Source organism: Lissotriton helveticus, chromosome 1_1 (genome assembly GCF_964261635.1).
Source record: "Lissotriton helveticus chromosome 1_1, aLisHel1.1, whole genome shotgun sequence".
NCBI lineage: Eukaryota > Metazoa > Chordata > Amphibia > Caudata > Salamandridae > Lissotriton > Lissotriton helveticus.
In genome coordinates, this window is record NC_136057.1 from 2084380658 (window position 1) to 2084399548 (window position 18891).

At 49.2% G+C, this 18891-nt stretch overlaps 1 protein-coding gene across 1 annotated transcript in view; it reads right to left on the minus strand.

Annotated features, from left to right (window-relative positions):
• Positions 1-18891, minus strand: part of DNAI3 (dynein axonemal intermediate chain 3) — a 1062540-nt gene that overhangs the window by 939856 nt on the left and 103793 nt on the right. The gene's annotated exons all lie outside the window — the stretch shown is intronic.

Below are 18891 nucleotides of genomic sequence, written 5' to 3' on the forward strand. Positions count from 1 at the left end.
CCACCGGACTATCACTGCCACAAAATAAACAAGAGGTGAGCCGATACTTGTGCAACGAATCCCATGCCAGTGCATACTTACAGGCATTGGCGGGAAGCACTGGTGACCTTCGGGGACGATGCGAGCTAACTGCCTTCTGCGTCGATTGGAAAGTGTTGGACTACATTGCAGCTATACTGAAAAGAAATACAGTAACTGCATGTCCATATAGACATAATTTAAAGATCGGCGATAAATACACTGATGTACACATAGCTCTGCTCAACACGCATCAGAATACGCCATTGGAACTGAGTGCAATAATACTGCGTGCGTCACACTGCAGCGATCGTAAAGCCCTGAGTGAGAAGCAGGTCAAAAATCATGTCCTAACAAACACTAACACGCGCGCCTGGCGTGGTGGGGGGGGGAGGAGGGAGGTGGGCGCGATTCACTCGCAGGAGCGATAATTGCGACCAGATGTGCCACGCACTCCCGCGGGTAAATCTCTGACGTGCACGCGTTGCCATTGAAGGCAATGGAACGCATGCACGTGCTTGGCTGAAAAGCCTAAGTATTCGGAAAAGGTCTTTTTCCTTTGCAACGCATGCGCGTTGTGAAGGCAAGACCTAAAAACTAGAAATGAATTGACTCCATACTACATGTGGCAACAGAGAGTTATTACGGGTCACACAAATAGGGCTTCAAATAGCGAAATCACTAATGGTAATCTCCACAAAAACGCTGGGATTATTCACCTTACTAACAGCCAGGGCAGTAAAATAAACCACCAATCACACAGAACCCTAGACTTTAATAATTAAACACAAATAAGAAATGAAAAAGTATGCACACAAAAAGGTTAGTTGGAAACACTTATTTGGAGCTCATAAGACCAATTACTCGCCATAGGAAATGCAGAACATATGTAAATGTGTAGTACTTGTATAGTGCACGAATCACCATGAGGCATCTCGGCGCTTGTACGCATACCGCTGTGGAACCCTTCCTGGCTTTTCCCTGTGAAGTGCCCACTCCTGGGCACCCCCAAGGTGAAGCCAGGCATCCTAGCGGTGTTGGGGCCGTTCTGGAGATTAAGCAAGCTATTGCCCAGAGTTGGACCCATGATTAGAATAGGCACAGAGGCGAGAATTATCAGGTCCGAGGAAATTGAGCCCGAAACCCGCCGAGGCGGGCATTGAACCCTGGTCCCGGGCTAGACCTCTGCATCAGGGTCTGCCGCTCTAACCATTGAGCCACACTTCTCCACATATCATGTCCATAACCCATAACACACACATAACACATGGAGCAAAGGAAATAAAACAGCACCTTGGTAAGCTATTGCCTACGGAGCAATAGCTTACCAAGGGAGCGGCATGCTGCTTTGGTTTGCTTAGATGTTTAAGAAAAATCTTATGGTACCTGCTTTTAAACAAGCAAAAAGCATTGTACATGCCCTTCTAATCGCATGATTGGACTTTGGCAATGTACTTTATTTGGGTGTCACGCAGGTGCGGCTAAAGTGGCTACAGATCCTTCAGAATGCTGCTGTCTGCATTTTATGTCACATTCCTGGCAACTTCTCAGTTTCCCTGCACTTCCGTCAGTTGCATTGCCCCTTGGTCCACCAGTGCATCAAGTGCAAGGTTCTGTGTTATTTGTACAGAGCCATGCCTCAGACTGGTCCATTACACATACATTCCCTAATCCATTCCTATATTCTAAAACAGGAATTACGCTCAAGCAAAATGTCAAAATGGCTTCTATTCCCAGCATTAGACTGGCAAGGCAGGGACGTCAGTATTTTACTTTTCTAGCGGCCTCTAGGGTTGGATTGTGTTTCCTTTCTGAGCGACGTTCTGCCCAAACACCACCTTACTAATCTTTTCCTGACACTGAAAGGTGTTGTGGATGTGGACGTCTGACTTGTCCTTCGAAACGTGGCTATCCGATTACCTCATTGGCATACACGTTCACATTGTTTCACTATCTCACTCCTGGTCTTCCTGCGCCCCATGCTTTGACGATCCCAGCGATTGAATTTTGAAATGTTTATTTACTGTTTGTAAGAACAGTAAAGACATGTTTTTTAAAAATACACCGTTTTTCTATGGGAATAATTTCTGGTAAGAAAGAGGCTCAATCAATCAATCAATCAAACCATTTGTATAGCGCACTACTCACCCGGGAGGGTCTCAAGGCGCTTGGGGAAGGGGTAAGCTACTGCTCGAACAGCCAGGTCTTGAGTTGTTTCCTGAAGGCGAGATGGTCCTGGGTCAGCCGAAGGTGGATGGGGAGGGAGTTCCATGTCTTGGCAGCCAGGTAAGAGAAGGATCTTCCTCCGGCGGTGGCTCTTCGGATGCGTGGTACGGCTGCGAGGGCGAGGCTGGTGGACCGTAGCTGGCGGGTGGGCGTGTAGAAGGTCAGGCCGTCGTTGAGGTACTTGGGGCCCAGGTCGTGGAGAGACTTGTGTGCGTGGGTGAGGAGCCGGAACGTGATCCTCATGTCGACAGGGAGCCAGTGCAGGTTCCTCAGGTGGCTGGAGATGTGGCTGCGTCGGGGGACATCCAGGATGAGTCGGGCGGAGGCGTTCTGGATGCGCTGGAGTTTTTTCTGTAGCTTGTCTGTGGTTCCGGCGTAGAGGGCGTTTCCGTAGTCCAGTCTGCTGGTGACGAGTGCTTGGGTGACAGTCTTCCTGGTCTCGGTCGGGATCCAGCGGAACATCTTGCGAAGCATACGCAGGGTGTTGAAGCACGATGAGGAGACGGCGTTGACTTGTCTGGTCATCGAGAGGGAGGAGTCCAGGATGAAGCCCAGGCTGGCAATGGTGCAACATTTGGTGCTGATGCGGGAATTTTAGCTTTCAGCTCGTGGGCAGATCAGAAAATATTGACTGCAAGACTGCTTCTGTAACATTGATGGCTAATGCAGTCAAAGGATTTGGTTTGCTGGTCATAGGATGCAGCTACTGGAAACGTACCATAGTCCTTTGTTGGTTCAGGCAAAGCTGCGGGCAAAAGAGGTATTTCAGGTAGGACGTTTACGGCATTTTGAAAACCATTAAAGATCACGTCATTAGATCCAGAGTTGGCGGTCCACAAGAGGAGGATAAGAGAGTTCCCTGAGAAAAGAGAAGAATATTACACCAAATGTTGATTACATAACTCTGAAGAAAATTTCAAGAGTGATTTCTCATTTTCTCTAATTGGAGTGCGAAACAACAGTGGACTGTAGGCGTTGTTATGGACCAAGATTCTCCGAAGAAAATGCTTGTTGTCTCAGAGACTGGATGCAAAAAAAAAAAAGACTGTACACTGACACAGGCACAACCACACCAACAACTCTGCAAGGATGTGATACCTCTTTAATAGTAAGCATTTCCACTTTGGTTCCGATTAACTACATTTTTCTCTTTTCTCTTTCTTTGTCCGTCTGGTTCTGCTCCTTCTTGTTCTTTTGCCAAAGAAAAAGTTATAAACGTCCAAACTAAATTTTCATGACGAGAGAATCTCCCTACCAAACTCTTTAGGGTGTACTTTGAGCAATTGTCGGGTGAGGTGACATTTTTGAGGTTGCCCAGTACTGAAGCACCGATCCCAGGACCGCCGATGCCAGGACACTGGTTGAGACAAGTTCACCCTCTGAATAAAACCAAAGTTCATCACCATCTTTGGCCATTTAGCTACCAGAGCCAGAACAACCTCAGCATGCTCCAACTCGATTTGGTGGCGTTCCAAAGTAGGAACATGTCCTCTGGTACCTCAGTCTGGTAACTTGTTGACATACTTCTATGAGGTATTTACAAGTGTGTTCAGCTGACGTTACCCCACCAGAACAGAAAAGGCATCCTTCTTGTCAGTATTAGCAGCCGGTTCTGCCTCAGTAGCTGCAGATTGTACTTAACAGCCCTTACTGAAATACGGCAGCCTATTTTACAACTGGTTGATTCTTGCAAATCAACAAAGACAGTTAACTTTGTAACCTCAAGTGAATTCCAGCAAAAAATAAAAAGAAGAACACACTGGATGCTAGCTCCCCAGCCCCGAGGTAACAGCAGTGAGGGTCAGACTCAGAGAATGTTCTGCAGCATGCACTGTACTATTGAAGCTCAGCATAAAAGTTATGCATAGCATAGAGAGGCAAGTTCTTTGAAAATCAAGCCTGAATTTAAAATACAATCAATAATGGGCCCCTTGTAGTAAAGGGAGACAGCACAATAAGAAGAAAGTTTTACAATTCAAAAATGGGACTTTGGGAGAAAAAAAAAAGAACTTGAACTGAGCTACATTAAGATTGGCTGTCTGAAGTTTGAAGTGGAAGCTACAAAAGGGGCTGAGCATTCTAGTGATCCCTCTACATGCATGTCATCGCTAATCTCCTGGTCTTCGGTGTCTAATCCTCTTTAGCTTAGCAGTTTGTAGGAGAGTAGAATCTGCTTTCATGATTACCCCCACTTTTTGCTTGGTGTTAGTGTGTTTTTGAACTAGTCTGCTGGGATCTTACTAATCAGGACCCCAGCAACTATGCCTTTACCCCTATATTGACATGGTAAGTACTTTGGTACCTCGAAAGTTGACTACTGATGTAAACTTGTAAGTCCCTAGTATATGGTACTAAGGTACCCTGGGCTTAAGTACACCATGGGTCTCACATGGGCTGCAGCATGTATGGTGCCACCCATGGGAGTCCACTTAAACTGTGACTACAGACCTGCTTTTGTAGCCTGTGAGTTAGTGCTTGCACTTTTCACAACAGATATACAGTTTCTTATATGTGAGGTCACTACACTTAAAACCAATAAATCACCCCTATTGCAGGGTCTTCAGTCCTGAGAGCAGGGTGCCCTGCTATAAGTGTGAGGGTGCACCTGCATGAGCAGGGCACCCCTACAAACTTCAGAGTTGATTCTTTAGACTTTGTAAGTGTGGTCAGCCATTTTAATACATATAGTGGACATCAGTCATTACACCGATCCTGGTCATGTTTGATATCAAACATGTAGGAATCATACCCCAACACTGATTCCAGTGTTGGAAGTATGATCCTATGTACTGGGTTACTCCCGGTAACAGCTTTTCAGGGTCTTCCAAGCAAGCTAGTGCTGCTGTCAACTTCACACATGATTCTGCCCTCCTGATGCTCGAGCAGGGTAAGGTAGAACAATAGGTTTCCTGTCACAGGGAGGTGTGTCCACCACCCAGACAGGACTTAGTGTATTGGGCTGGACTGGGGGTGCTTACCTGCGCCACTAGACTGCTTTAAAGGGAACATTTGGTGCCCTCCTTGCATTCTCCAGTTTGAGCCAGTTCAGGTAGCCCTTGGCTTCCACTCTGGAGTGAAACTGGACAGCCCTTGCCCGGTCAAATGGGCATCCCAGTAGTACCTGATACACCCACACCTCAAGGGAGAGAAGCTGATGGGAGTAGCATCAACACTAGGGCTCCACAGGGAGTTTTTCACAGGCATCAATTTAATGATTGTTTTAATTTACCCCCCCCGAGTCAACTCCAAACACCATTGTCCTCACCAATGGACCGTGTTAGAAGCGGCTGTCTCTAGTTGGCAGAGGTATACACTTCTGACAAATAGGGACACACCTTTTCTAGTCAGGGCAAGGAGATCACACACTTAGATAACCCCTGCTCACCCCCTTGGTAGCTTGGCAAAGCAGACAGGCTTATCTCAGAGGCAGTGCGTTAAGCATTTATGACCACATACAGTAATAAAGTGAAGACACTACAAATGGACACGACACAGTAGTATTATAAAAATAGGGATTTTTATATAAGGCTTAGCACAAGACCAAATAACGACAAAAATATACCACAATCTTAATAAATACTGTTGGAAGGAAAAATAATAGTTCAAGCACGGTTTCTTCTTAGCACAAAGTCTTTAGTATCAAAAGCAACTCTTCTTCTCTAAAACACAGTTCTTGGCAACAATGTAACCCACACGGGAGTCACACGACGTCGAGGCAAAGTTAATCCAAAGGTTCGGCGTCGACCGCGAGGAGCGCTACGTCGAGCCCGGAGTCGCACAGACCCCAACAACACAGTACCTTGGAAAAGTGAAGCACTCGATGATCAGCGGCGTCGAGATGTCCGGCGTCGCGTCTTCGGCGTCGATCGGGCCTCGGAGTCGGGGCGATCTGCAGCGGCGTCGACCGAAGTCCGGCGGGAGCAGCGCTCACGGGATGAAGCAGGATACGGCGTCGTCGATGTCGATGTTGCAAGAGTGAGCAGCGCTCACGGCGTCGAGAGGGCTCGAAGTCGATGCGATCAGCGGCGGTGCAGACACGGGGTCACTTGGAGCTGGAGCCGAACTCACTACTCACTGGCGTTGCTGCTGGCGTCGATCGGGCCCGGCGGCCGGCGTCGAGGAAGCGGGACACTGGAGCCGTTACTCACGATGTCGAGCTGGATTCGGCGGCGTACGTCGGCGTCGAGATTGCTGGATTCTTTCAGAGGTGCTGGATTCACAAATTCCAGCAAATAGCACTTTAAGCAGATGAAGTCCTTTAGCCCTGTGACTTCAACAGGAGACTGGCACTCTTCCAGCCCTTGGAGATTTTCTTAGCAAAGAGTGAGAGTACACACACAGTTCCTCTCTCCTGGTTCCTTGGCAAAAATAAAGAAGCAATGCAGGATTCCCCCAACAAACAGCACTCTGGAAGAATGGGTAGGCAGTCCTTAGATCAGCAGGCTTCTTGTCCTTGGTTCAGGTTTCCTTGTCAGAAGTGATCTGAATTCTTGGTTCAGGGGTCCTTCTCTTATACCCCTTTTTGGCTTTGATCCCTTTGTCCATACAGGGGAGTTTCCCCCCATCTTGGGTTTGTTGTGGGTGTTGCCAGGCCGAAGCACCTGGCCTATTCACTGGGCAGGGCAGAGTCCTCAGCCGCTCAGCAGGAGCGGAGCCAGCATTGCCACTGGCAGGGGCAGGGCCGTCAGCTGCCCGGCAGGAGGCGGGCCAGGAAAGTCCCAGGCAAGCACAGAGTCATCAGTCGCCTGGCAGGGGGGCGGAGCCAACATTGTATCAGGCAGGGCAGGCTATCAAGAGCTACTCTCCCCTACTCTCAATGCAAATGCCCCACTCATCCCACACTGACTCATTCAGACTCTCTGGAGCCACCCAGCTCCTGTCACACGCACACCAGAACCAGCAGAGACCGGTAGACAGTTAGACAAGAAAATAGCTACTTTCTAAAAGTGCTATTTTCAAACACAGAGTCCAAAAACCATCCACACAAACGGATGCGTTATTAAACCCTGAGTTCAGGGATACCAAACTCGACATTGCACCATGCTCCCCGAGCCCGCTGGGATTATAGCATTAATAATCCTGGCAGCCCATTCTAGCTGATGGAGAGCAGGTTACCTTACAATAGTGAAAAACGACTATGGCTGTAATTCACTATTAGGACATGCCAACCTTGTCAGGCTTGTCCTACCTTATGCTTACAATGCACCCTGCCCGTGGGCCTACCATAGGGGTGACTAACATGAAGTTAAGGGAAGGTTTAGGGACTGGCAGGTAGGTGTACTTGCGCAGTCCTCGTGACAGTCAGACTGCACGTGGTCTGGCAATGGCAGACCTTCAGACATACTTTTACTAGGCCGCTCTTGTGGGTGGCACAACATGTGCTGCAAGCCCACTAGCAGCATTTGTATTTACAAGCCCTGGCACTCCTGGTGCACTCTACTAGGGACTGACAGTAAACCAAATAAGCCAAACATGGAAGTCAATCAATACAGCAATTTCACATAGGGAGCACTTGCACTGTGGCACTGATCAGCAGTGGCACAGTGCCCAAAGCATATACCAGCAAAAACATCGTAAACAGAGGAGGCAAACAGAAAAAATTGGAGGAGAGACTCATGCCAATGATGCCAGGTCTAACACGTGTCCCCTCCAGCTGAAATGTGGGGAGAACTACCCTTACCCTAGGGAGTCCTCATCACTAAGGCGGAAAAATCTGGACAGACCATCAGCATTGGCGTGATCTGTGCCAGGGCGGTGTTCCACCGTGAAGTCCATCGCCTGTAGGGAAATGGACCACCTCAACAGCTTTGGATTCTCACCCCTCATCTGCATCAACCATCTGAGGGGCCTGTGGTCTGTCTGAACCCGGAAGTGAGTCCCAAACAGGTAGGGTCTTAGCTTCTTCAGCGCCCAGACCACAGCAAATGCTTCTCTCTCTATCGCACTCCACCTCTGTTCCCTGGGAAGTAACCTCCTGCTGATGAAGGCTACAGGTAAGTCTCGGCCCTCTTCATTCACCTGAGCTAGAACAGCCCCCACGCCATGCTCTGAAGCGTCCGTCTGGACAACAAATTCTTTAGAAAAGTCGGGTGCCTGGAGTATGGGTGCTGTGCACATTGCAGTTTTCAGGGTGTCAAAGGCCGTCTGACAGGCGTCAGTCCAGTTCACAAGTCGTGGCTGCTTCCTGGAAGTCAGCGAAGTCAAGGGGTGCACAATGTTACCATAATCCTTGACGAACCTCCTGTAATAACCCGTGAGACCCAAGAAGGCTCTCACCTGAGTCTGGGTTTTGGGCGGTGCCCATGCCAGGATGGTATCAATCTTGGGTTGCAGGGGGGCCACCTTGCCGCTCCCTACTTGGTGCCCCAAGTACACCACTGAACCCTGCCCAATCTGGCACTTACTGGCTTTGATTGTGAGGCCTGCTCTGCGCAGGGCCAACAACACTTCCTGGAGGTGGCGCAAGTGTTCCTCCCAGCTGGCGCTGAACACTGCGATGTCGTCCAGGTAGGCGGCACTGAAATCCTCCAGTCCAGCCAAGACCTGGTTGACCAACCTCTGGAAGGTGGCAGGGGCATTCTTCATCCCAAAGGGCATAACCCGGAACTGGTAGTGCCCATCTGGTGTGGAGAATGCTGACCTCTCTTTTGCCCCATCGGTCAAGGCGATCTGCCAGTACCCAGACGTTAGATCAAACGTGCTAAGGTACCGGGCAGCCCCTAACCGATCTATAAGCTCATCAGCTCTGGGGATGGGGTGCGCGTCAGTCTTGGTGACTGAATTGAGTCCTCGGTAATCCACACAGAACCGAAGTTCCGGTGAAGCACCAGGCGCTGCAGCCTTTGGGACCAAGACCACTGGGCTGGCCCAAGGACTGCTAGAGGACTCAACCACCCCTAAGGCAAACATTTTGGAGACCTCCTCCTTGATGTATGCTCTGACCTTGTCAGTCACCCTGTAAGCCTTGTGCTTCACAGGAGGGCTGTCCCCGGTGTCCACATCATGGACACACCACTGAGTGACACCAGGAATCAAGGAGAACAGATCAGGGAATTGTCCCAACAATTGGCGACAATCCTGCTGCTGTTCAGGGGTCAGTGTGTCAGAGAGGACAACACCATCCACTGACCCATCTTGCTCTTTTGCATACAGGAGGTCAGGAAGAGGCTCACTCTCCTCCTCCATTCCAGCATCTGTAGCTAGGAGCATGCCCACTTCGGACCTTTCTAAGTGGGGCTTCAAACGGTTGACATGCAGGACCCGCAAGGGGTTCCTGGGAGACTTTAAGTCCACCATGTAGGTGACATCGCTCTTTTTCTCCACAACCTCAAATGGTCCAGTCCACCTGTCCTTGAGCGCACAAGGTTCCACAGGGGACATGACCCAAACTTTCTGTCCAGGCTGAAGCTCTACCAGAGTGGCCTTCTGGTCGTACCACCGCTTCATCTCCTCCTGGCTGGCCTCCAGATTTGCCTGAGCAAGATCTCTGAAGCGCCTAGTCTGGTTCCTAAAGGCCAGCATGTAACTGTATACATCCTGGGGAGGTTTCCTGGGAGATTGCTCCCAGCCTTCTCTGACCAGACTCAAAGGTCCTCTTACCGGGTGACCATACAAAAGCTCAAAGGGGCTGAACCCTAGAGACTTCTGTGGCACCTCACGGTAAGCAAACAACAGGCATGGCAAGAGGACGTCCCATTTACGCCTCATCGGTTCTTCAAGACCCATAATCATGCCTTTAAGGGTACGGTTGAATCTTTCAACCAACCCATTACCTTGAGGGTGGTAAGGAGTGGTGAACTTCTAAGTTACCCCACACTCCTTCCACAGAGACTTCATATAGTTGGAAATGAAGTTGGTGCCCCGGTCTGACACCACCTCTCTGGGGAACCCCATTCGGGAGAAAACACCCATCAGTGCCCGTCCCACCACGGGGGCAGTCACTGTTCTGAGAGGGATGGCTTCCGGGTACCGTGTGGCATGGTCCACCAAGACCAGGATGAACCTGTTGCCCAGGGCTGTCTTGGGGTCCAGGGGCCCAACAATGTCAATCCCCACCCGGTCAAAGGGGGTACTGACCACGGGAAAAGGTTGGAGGGGAGCCTTCTGCTTCCGCCCGCTTTTCCCACTTGCCTGGCAAGTTTGACAGGTCTTGCAATGGACATCTGTGTCCCTTCGCATCTGAGGCCAATAGAAATGGGTGACAAGCCTGTCATAGGTCTTGTCCTGCCCCAGATGTCCAGCTAAAGGGACGTCATGAGCCAAACCCAGTAGGAAGGCTCTGAAGCGCTGGGGTACCACCAGCACACGGACTGACCCAGGCTCAGCAGCCTTAGGCTCGCTATACAGGAGGTCGTTCTCCCAGTAAACAAAATGTGACCCTGACTGATCACCTGAGGTTTGGGCTGAGGCCTGCTGCCTCATACCCACAAGAGAAGGGCACACTTTCTGTTCTGCACAGAATTCTTCCCTGGAGGGACCACCATCCTGCTGCCAGTGGGTCAGCTCGGGCAGGTCTCCCAGTTCAGCAACTTGTTCACCTGTGGGTTCCAGGGCATACCCCTCAAGGTCTGCCTCCTCCTGGACCACGGGAACTACGGGGGACGGTTTCCCGCGCCCCCTGCCTCTTCTCTTCACAGCTGGGTCCTGGGCCATACTTTCAGGCTCCAGAACCCCATCAACACCCTTACTTGCTGTCATGGATCGAGTGGTTGCACACACCCACTCTGGCACACCCAACATTTTCAAATGTGTCTCCCTCTCCACCTTAGCCCAAGGGGAGTCTTCTAAATCATTGCCCAGGAGACAATCAACAGGCATGGCGGGCCTTACAGCAACTTGAAGAGTACCTGAAACTCCCCCCCATTCAAAGGAAACTTGAGCTACCTCACACTCTCGCTGGGAGTTGTCAGCAGCTATCACAGGGTAGAATGCGTGGGGAACAACCTGCTCTCTGGACACCAAGTGACACTTGACAGCTGTCACACTCGCTCCGGTGTCTCTGAGAGCTTCCACTCTATGGCCATTAATGGTCACCCACTGCCTATATTTCTTAGTGTTACTAGGCAGAGGGGGTGGAGGGACCAATTCCATGTCTCCTAGAGAGACCAGGGACATCTCTGCGGGACCCTCCCCACCATGGGCAACCATCTCCTCCCCTCCCAGAGCTACACTCGCCAACTGACGGGGGGCGGCACGTGGTGGTGCACCGGGTGGTGCACTAGAGTTCTTCAAGGGACACTGAGGATCATAAAAATGGTGTCCCACCTGCTTACAAGCGAAGCAGGTCATGGGGCCCCTACGACCAGGTTTACCTGTCGGGGCCTCTGATTTCTTATCTGGGGGAGGCTGGGAACCCTTCCCTTGGTTCCCTTGGGGATTACTTTGGGGCCCTTTCTGGAACTCCTTCTGTTTACCCTTGTCCCCCCCACTCTTCTGCTGGGGACCCTGCCCACCTTTGGCTGAGTCTGCCACTGGACCCTTGTGGACCCTGGTACTGACCCAGCGGTCCGCCTCTTCAGCAAGTTTTCTAGGGTTAGATATCTTGCTATCAATAAGGTGCTGGCGCAGCTCTGGAAAACAGTTATTAGACAAGTGCTCCCAAGCAAACAAATCATAAAGAGCATCATAACTTTCCACTTTGCTGCCCTTTACCCAACCATCCATGGCTCTGCAAAAATATGACACATACTCCACCCACGTGGTACCAGGCAACTTCTTACATTCTCTAAAGGCCTGTCTGTACTTTTCTGGGGTTAGGCCATACCTTAACATTAAAGCATCTTTCATATGAGCATAAGACGTCCTATTATTCTCAACAGGCATGTCTAACAGGGTATCTCTTCCCTCATTCACAAAGCGACCCCACAACCCCGCTCCCCAATCCTTCTCAGGGACCCGGTGGGCCAACAATGCTAACTCATATGCTTTAAACCATTGACCAATATCCTCATTCTTCTGAAAATCTTTGATCACATTTTTGGGAAAATAAAACCTACTTTCTGCAGGCACAGATGGGATGCTGCCACCAGAGGGATTCAATTCTAACTTTTTAGCTTGGAGCTCCAACTCCCTCAACTTGGTATCACGCTCAAAAGCTAACTTCTCCCTTTCAAACTCTAACCTTTTGATCTCCAAATCAGCTTCTCTCCTGCCTCTTGCATTCTCTAATTCCAACTGCCCATTTATCTTAAGTTTTGCCATTTCCATGTTGTAGGCTCGCTCCTTCGCCCTTTCTTCTCTTTCTTCAGGGGAAAGACCTTTGGAGGAAACACTGCTGCCAGGAGGGGATACAGGCCCAGTCACGGGCACTTCCTCCTCCCCTTCCCCTGTCGGTACCACCACCGGATCAGAGGGATTTCTGGCCTCTAACCAGGCTTCCAATGCTTTGAAATATTCTGCTTTCTTGGAGAGGCCTGGAGTAGGGACTTTCAATTGTTTGCAAAAGTGTTTTAGCTCCTTTAAGGAATAATCATTTATCTTACTCCTATCAAATTCCTCCACAACAGCAACAACAGGGGCAGTGACTCCGGCGTCACTCATGGTCAAAACTGGCAGTTTCAAAAATCAAGCTTCAGGAAATTGGAGAACAAAAATAGAATCCTACCAAAACAGATTGTGGCTGTGCTATGGTCTGCTTTCACTATGTAGCGCACACTAATCACTGCACATGGGTCATAAATGCAAAGTTCAAAATCCCACCGCTGCCACCAATGTTAGAAGCGGCTGTCTCTAGTTGGCAGAGGTATACACTTCTGACAAATAGGGACACACCTTTTCTAGTCAGGGCAAGGAGATCACACACTTAGATAACCCCTGCTCACCCCCTTGGTAGCTTGGCAAAGCAGACAGGCTTATCTCAGAGGCAGTGCGTTAAGCATTTATGACCACATACAGTAATAAAGTGAAGACACTACAAATGGACACGACACAGTAGTATTATAAAAATAGGGATTTTTATATAAGGCTTAGCACAAGACCAAATAACGACAAAAATATACCACAATCTTAATAAATACTGTTGGAAGGAAAAATAATAGTTCAAGCACGGTTTCTTCTTAGCACAAAGTCTTTAGTATAAAAAGCAACTCTTCTTCTCTAAAACACAGTTCTTGGCAACAATGTAACCCACACGGGAGTCACACGACGTCGAGGCAAAGTTAATCCAAAGGTTCGGCGTCGACCGCGAGGAGCGCTACGTCGAGCCCGGAGTCGCACAGACCCCAACAACACAGTACCTTGGAAAAGTGAAGCACTCGATGATCAGCGGCGTCGAGATGTCCGGCGTCGCGTCTTCGGCGTCGATCGGGCCTCGGAGTCGGGGCGATCTGCAGCGGCGTCGACCGAAGTCCGGCGGGAGCAGCGCTCACGGGATGAAGCAGGATACGGCGTCGTCGATGTCGATGTTGCAAGAGTGAGCAGCGCTCACGGCGTCGAGAGGGCTCGAAGTCGATGCGATCAGCGGCGGTGCAGACACGGGGTCACTTGGAGCTGGAGCCGAACTCACTACTCACTGGCGTTGCTGCTGGCGTCGATCGGGCCCGGCGGCCGGCGTCGAGGAAGCGGGACACTGGAGCCGTTACTCACGATGTCGAGCTGGATTCGGCGGCGTCCGTCGGCGTCGAGATTGCTGGATTCTTTCAGAGGTGCTGGATTCACAAATTCCAGCAAATAGCACTTTAAGCAGATGAAGTCCTTTAGCCCTGTGACTTCAACAGGAGACTGGCACTCTTCCAGCCCTTGGAGATTTTCTTAGCAAAGAGTGAGAGTACACACACAGTTCCTCTCTCCTGGTTCCTTGGCAAAAATAAAGAAGCAATGCAGGATTCCCCCAACAAACAGCACTCTGGCAGAAGGGGTAGGCAGTCCTTAGATCAGCAGGCTTCTTGTCCTTGGTTCAGGTTTCCTTGTCAGAAGTGATCTGAATTCTTGGTTATGGGGTCCTTCTCTTATACCCCTTTTTGGCTTTGATCCCTTTGTCCATACAGGGGAGTTTCCCCCCATCTTGGGTTTGTTGTGGGTGTTGCCAGGCCGAAGCACCTGGCCTATTCACTGGGCAGGGCAGAGTCCTCAGCCGCTCAGCAGGAGCGGAGCCAGCATTGCCACTGGCAGGGGCAGGGCCATCAGCTGCCCGGCAGGAGGCGGGCCAGGAAAGTCCCAGGCAAGCACAGAGTCATCAGTCGCCTGGCAGGGGGGCGGAGCCAACATTGTATCAGGCAGGGCAGGCTATCAAGAGCTACTCTCCCCTACTCTCAATGCAAATGCCCCACTCATCCCACACTGACTCATTCAGACTCTCTGGAGCCACCCAGCTCCTGTCACACGCACACCAGAACCAGCAGAGACCGGTAGACAGTTAGACAAGAAAATAGCTACTTTCTAAAAGTGCTATTTTCAAACACAGAGTCCAAAAACCATCCACACAAACGGATGCGTTATTAAACCCTGAGTTCAGGGATACCAAACTCGACATTGCACCATGCTCCCCGAGCCCGCTGGGATTATAGCATTAATAATCCTGGCAGCCCATTCTAGCTGATGGAGAGCAGGTTACCTTACAATAGTGAAAAACGACTATGGCTGTAATTCACTATTAGGACATGCCAACCTTGTCAGGCTTGTCCTACCTTATGCTTACAATGCACCCTGCCCGTGGGCCTACCATAGGGGTGACTAACATGAAGTTAAGGGAAGGTTTAGGGACTGGCAGGTAGGTGTACTTGCGCAGTCCTCATGACAGTCAGACTGCACGTGGTCTGGCAATGGCAGACCTTCAGACATACTTTTACTAGGCCGCTCTTGTGGGTGGCACAACATGTGCTGCAAGCCCACTAGCAGCATTTGTATTTACAAGCCCTGGCACTCCTGGTGCACTCTACTAGGGACTGACAGTAAACCAAATAAGCCAAACATGGAAGTCAATCAATACAGCAATTTCACATAGGGAGCACTTGCACTGTGGCACTGATCAGCAGTGGCACAGTGCCCAAAGCATATACCAGCAAAAACATCGTAAACAGAGGAGGCAAACAGAAAAAATTGGAGGAGAGACTCATGCCAATGATGCCAGGTCTAACAGACCGCATTTACACTCTGGTGCTGAAGAAAATTTGGCATCCTTGAGGAACAAGGCTCTCCATCTAATCAATTCCAAAACTGGATTGGGTGGCTCTCTTTTTGCTTGTTTCAAAATGGTACGTAGAATTAACTGGATTGGTAACTCGAAGAAAACAACTAGAGGCGATTGTGTGGTGGTTAATTTTGGTTCCCCTCACTTAGTTAAAACAATCCTTGATAGGGCTGGCTGAAGATGCTTGAATGCAGAAGGCATCAATATTGTTCCGCTTGGGTTTTTCTATCACGAAACCCGGCCGTTTAACAGGCCTATGGGTCACTGTAGCCTTGTAACCCAGGCGCAGGGGATGTATGAGTTTTCTGCCCCGACCTTCAATAGATTCGAATCATTTACAAACCTGGAGGATATTGATTGACTGGGCTCAGGGATTGCGTTAAGCAATGCCGACCACAGTCACCTCCCGGATGACAGTGATAGCCTAATGCTCAGTAATAGCAATGGGGGCAATTGAGAGCTAATTGTAAGTGATTCAGGCTCCCTGGCAAAACCAGGGGCTCGTGTTATTGATGAGGCTCCCATAGGTATGACTAACACCTCTGACCCTCGAACTATATCACCTAACCCTGTGATAGGCTAACTTACTCATGTTCCAAGAGAATCTTGTCCTGTTAATGTACCAATGGAGTCTAGTGCAGCCTGTAAAATAGTTTCATGGAACATTGCGGGACTTGCCAGCAAACTTGTCACCACTGAATGGACCACATTAATTGATGAGCAAGATATAATATTCTTACAAGAAACATGGGCTGTGGACCAGGTACTCTGTGAGGGCTATATTCATTTTTCGAAACCAGCGGCACAGGGTGAGAGGGGCAGACCGAAGGGGGGTCTACTGATTTGGGTTAAACAACTGCATTCATACCAACTTAAGGAAATTCCTACAGACTCCCGGGATATTCTTATTGTTAAGTTGTCACATGCTAGCTCCCCGGATACTGTATTGATCAATGTTTATTCCAGGGGCCAGCAAGGTGGCAAATCATCTGACACGATTGATATGTTAGATATCTTTTAACACATCACAGAGGCAATTGTAATATTATAATCGCTGATTGCGAGGACTTGAATTTTAGTTTTCCACCTCTGGAATTGCAACCAATAAAAAAATGGACCAGAGCAGCTCTCCAATTAAAAGCACTCTGCCTGGAACATGGGTTAAGAGCAGTAAATGGTCGTACTAAGTCTGATAAAGCAGGGGTCCCAACATTCAACAATGGTCACCGTTCTAGTCGTATAGACTATTTCATAATAAACATGGAAATGTGGCCAGACTTGTTGGATATGGTGGTGGTAGCCCGGCTCGAGAGTGATCACAATCCCCTCTCAGTTACCATGCAGGATATCGGTCCCAACTGGAGGGAAAGTATGCCAAACTGCCCAGACTATATAGATGGTCATCTAACAAACGATACAGAGACGCCTGAAATGGTGTAAGGTTGCACTTGATTCTGAGAAATTGCTAGCTATGAATAATTTGGTATCGAACACTATTTCTACTCTGCAGACAGGACGAAATCGGGCTAGGCAAGGGCAGGTTTTCCTTGATACATGAGCATCTTTTTAACCAATTGAAAAGTTTTTTTATTGTTAAAAATAATTAAAAAGGACCAGTTCCATCCACTACTAAGGCGGCACCCTGGTATAATTCTACCTGCCGCTTAGCTTACAAGTCTTTGGCAGTTGCAATTAGGAGCAAGGACCAGGTATCTATAACAGAAAAAAGGCAGGTCTACAAGATATCCAAATCTAAGGCAAAACGTGATTGGGATGAGGCTCACTGGGCCAAACTCCTTGAGGCCTGCTCGGGGAGGGACATGACGCGATTTTGGCACCTGGTTAAATGGGGGAGTGGAAACATCTATAAAGTGCCCTCCAATCATGTGGAACCTGATCGGTGGATTAATCACTATGGAGGCCAATTTGCAAAAGATACGGGGCCCCAGGATTCCTTTGATGTGCTCGGGTTAGACTATTCCCCTCCCCTCAATATTACTTACAAGGAAGTAGAAGCAGCTCTTCTACAAGTTCCTAAAGGGATTGATTGCATCCCCGCTGACCTTTTTGTACAAGACTTTGCATGATGGGCAATATATATCCAACTTTTAATGAACACCATTGATAAAGGTAAAAGGGGTGGTGATGGACGGATCATCTGAACCAATCAAACACTCACACCCAGTCAAAAGATCTGGATTTGATCCATCACCGTTCTTTAGCCCACTCTGCCACCCCAGTTCAGACATGGCTATATGCAAATCAGTCTGACCCTGTGCCTCATGGGTACAGTCCAGCCCGAACTGCCAAGCCATGCCTTCCCTGGACCGGAAATAAGCTTTCGAGGACCGGTTTCTGGCATTCCAGCCGTCTTCAGCCCGGCTTGCTTGAATCCAGTGGCAAAGTGAGCAAGGGACTCACGTCTGAGCATACCCTGCCACACTTATGGCGGCCAAAGCGGTACAAAGGGGGTGGTGAGGTGATAAAGGAGCAGCGATCCCCCCTTCCTGGGCAGTGGCAGTAATCCTTCCTATCTACAAAAAGGGGGATCCCTCCCTCCCAGGAAATGATAGGCCCATAAGCCTGATCGATTGCATTCAGAAGGTTGTGGCAAGAGTGATCTTAGGAAGAATGCAGTCTTGGATGGATGATTCCCACATCCTATCAGATTTACAAGCAGGGTTTTGACGTTGCATTAGCACAGTGGATCAGGTGCTAAGGTTTATCCTTATTTATTGGCACACCGTCACTTTGGGGAAAGGGTCTATATACGCAACTTTTGTGGACCTTAGGACTGCATTTGACCTAGTCCCGCGCTCTAAATTGTGGCATAATCTCGTAAGGTTGGGTATGCCACTGGAAATTTTGACCTTTGTTGTCAAGTTGTATACAGATAATTTTGCACAAGTTCGGTGGAACAAGGCAGGGCACACCACTGATACATTTTTGGTTGAAAAAGGGGTAAGACAGGGGTGCGTCCTTGCACCCACCCTATTTTCCATTTACATCAATGGGGTTTTGAAATATTTTGACACCTGTCCAACTGATGCTCTGACTCTAGGTGGAACTAAGATCCCACTCCTAATGTTCGCCGATGACACTCTCATTCTTTCCAAAATGCATCAAGGGCTCCAATGTGCCCTGCATAGATTTGAGGAGTTTTGTGTCGATCATGACTTGGCGGTGAACGTTGATAATACCAAGTTCATGATTCTCAGGAACTCCAGTAAACCCACCGGCGAAGTTAGGATGAAGGAGGGTGCTCTAGAGCAAACTGAAATTTTCTTATATCTGGGAGTAACTCTAGATAAAAGGATGAGCTGGAAGCCACAAATTGACTGTCTTTTGACCAGACATGCCCAACTATTGGGGGTGCTGCTTAGGGAACACAGTCGCTCTTTTACAAAACCGGTAGCTCCTGTACTGCACATTTACAATGCCAAAATGAGTGCCTCAATTTTGTATGGTTCAGATCTATGGGCGTATGTGAATATGGACGCCCTGGTGGTGGCACAAAACAA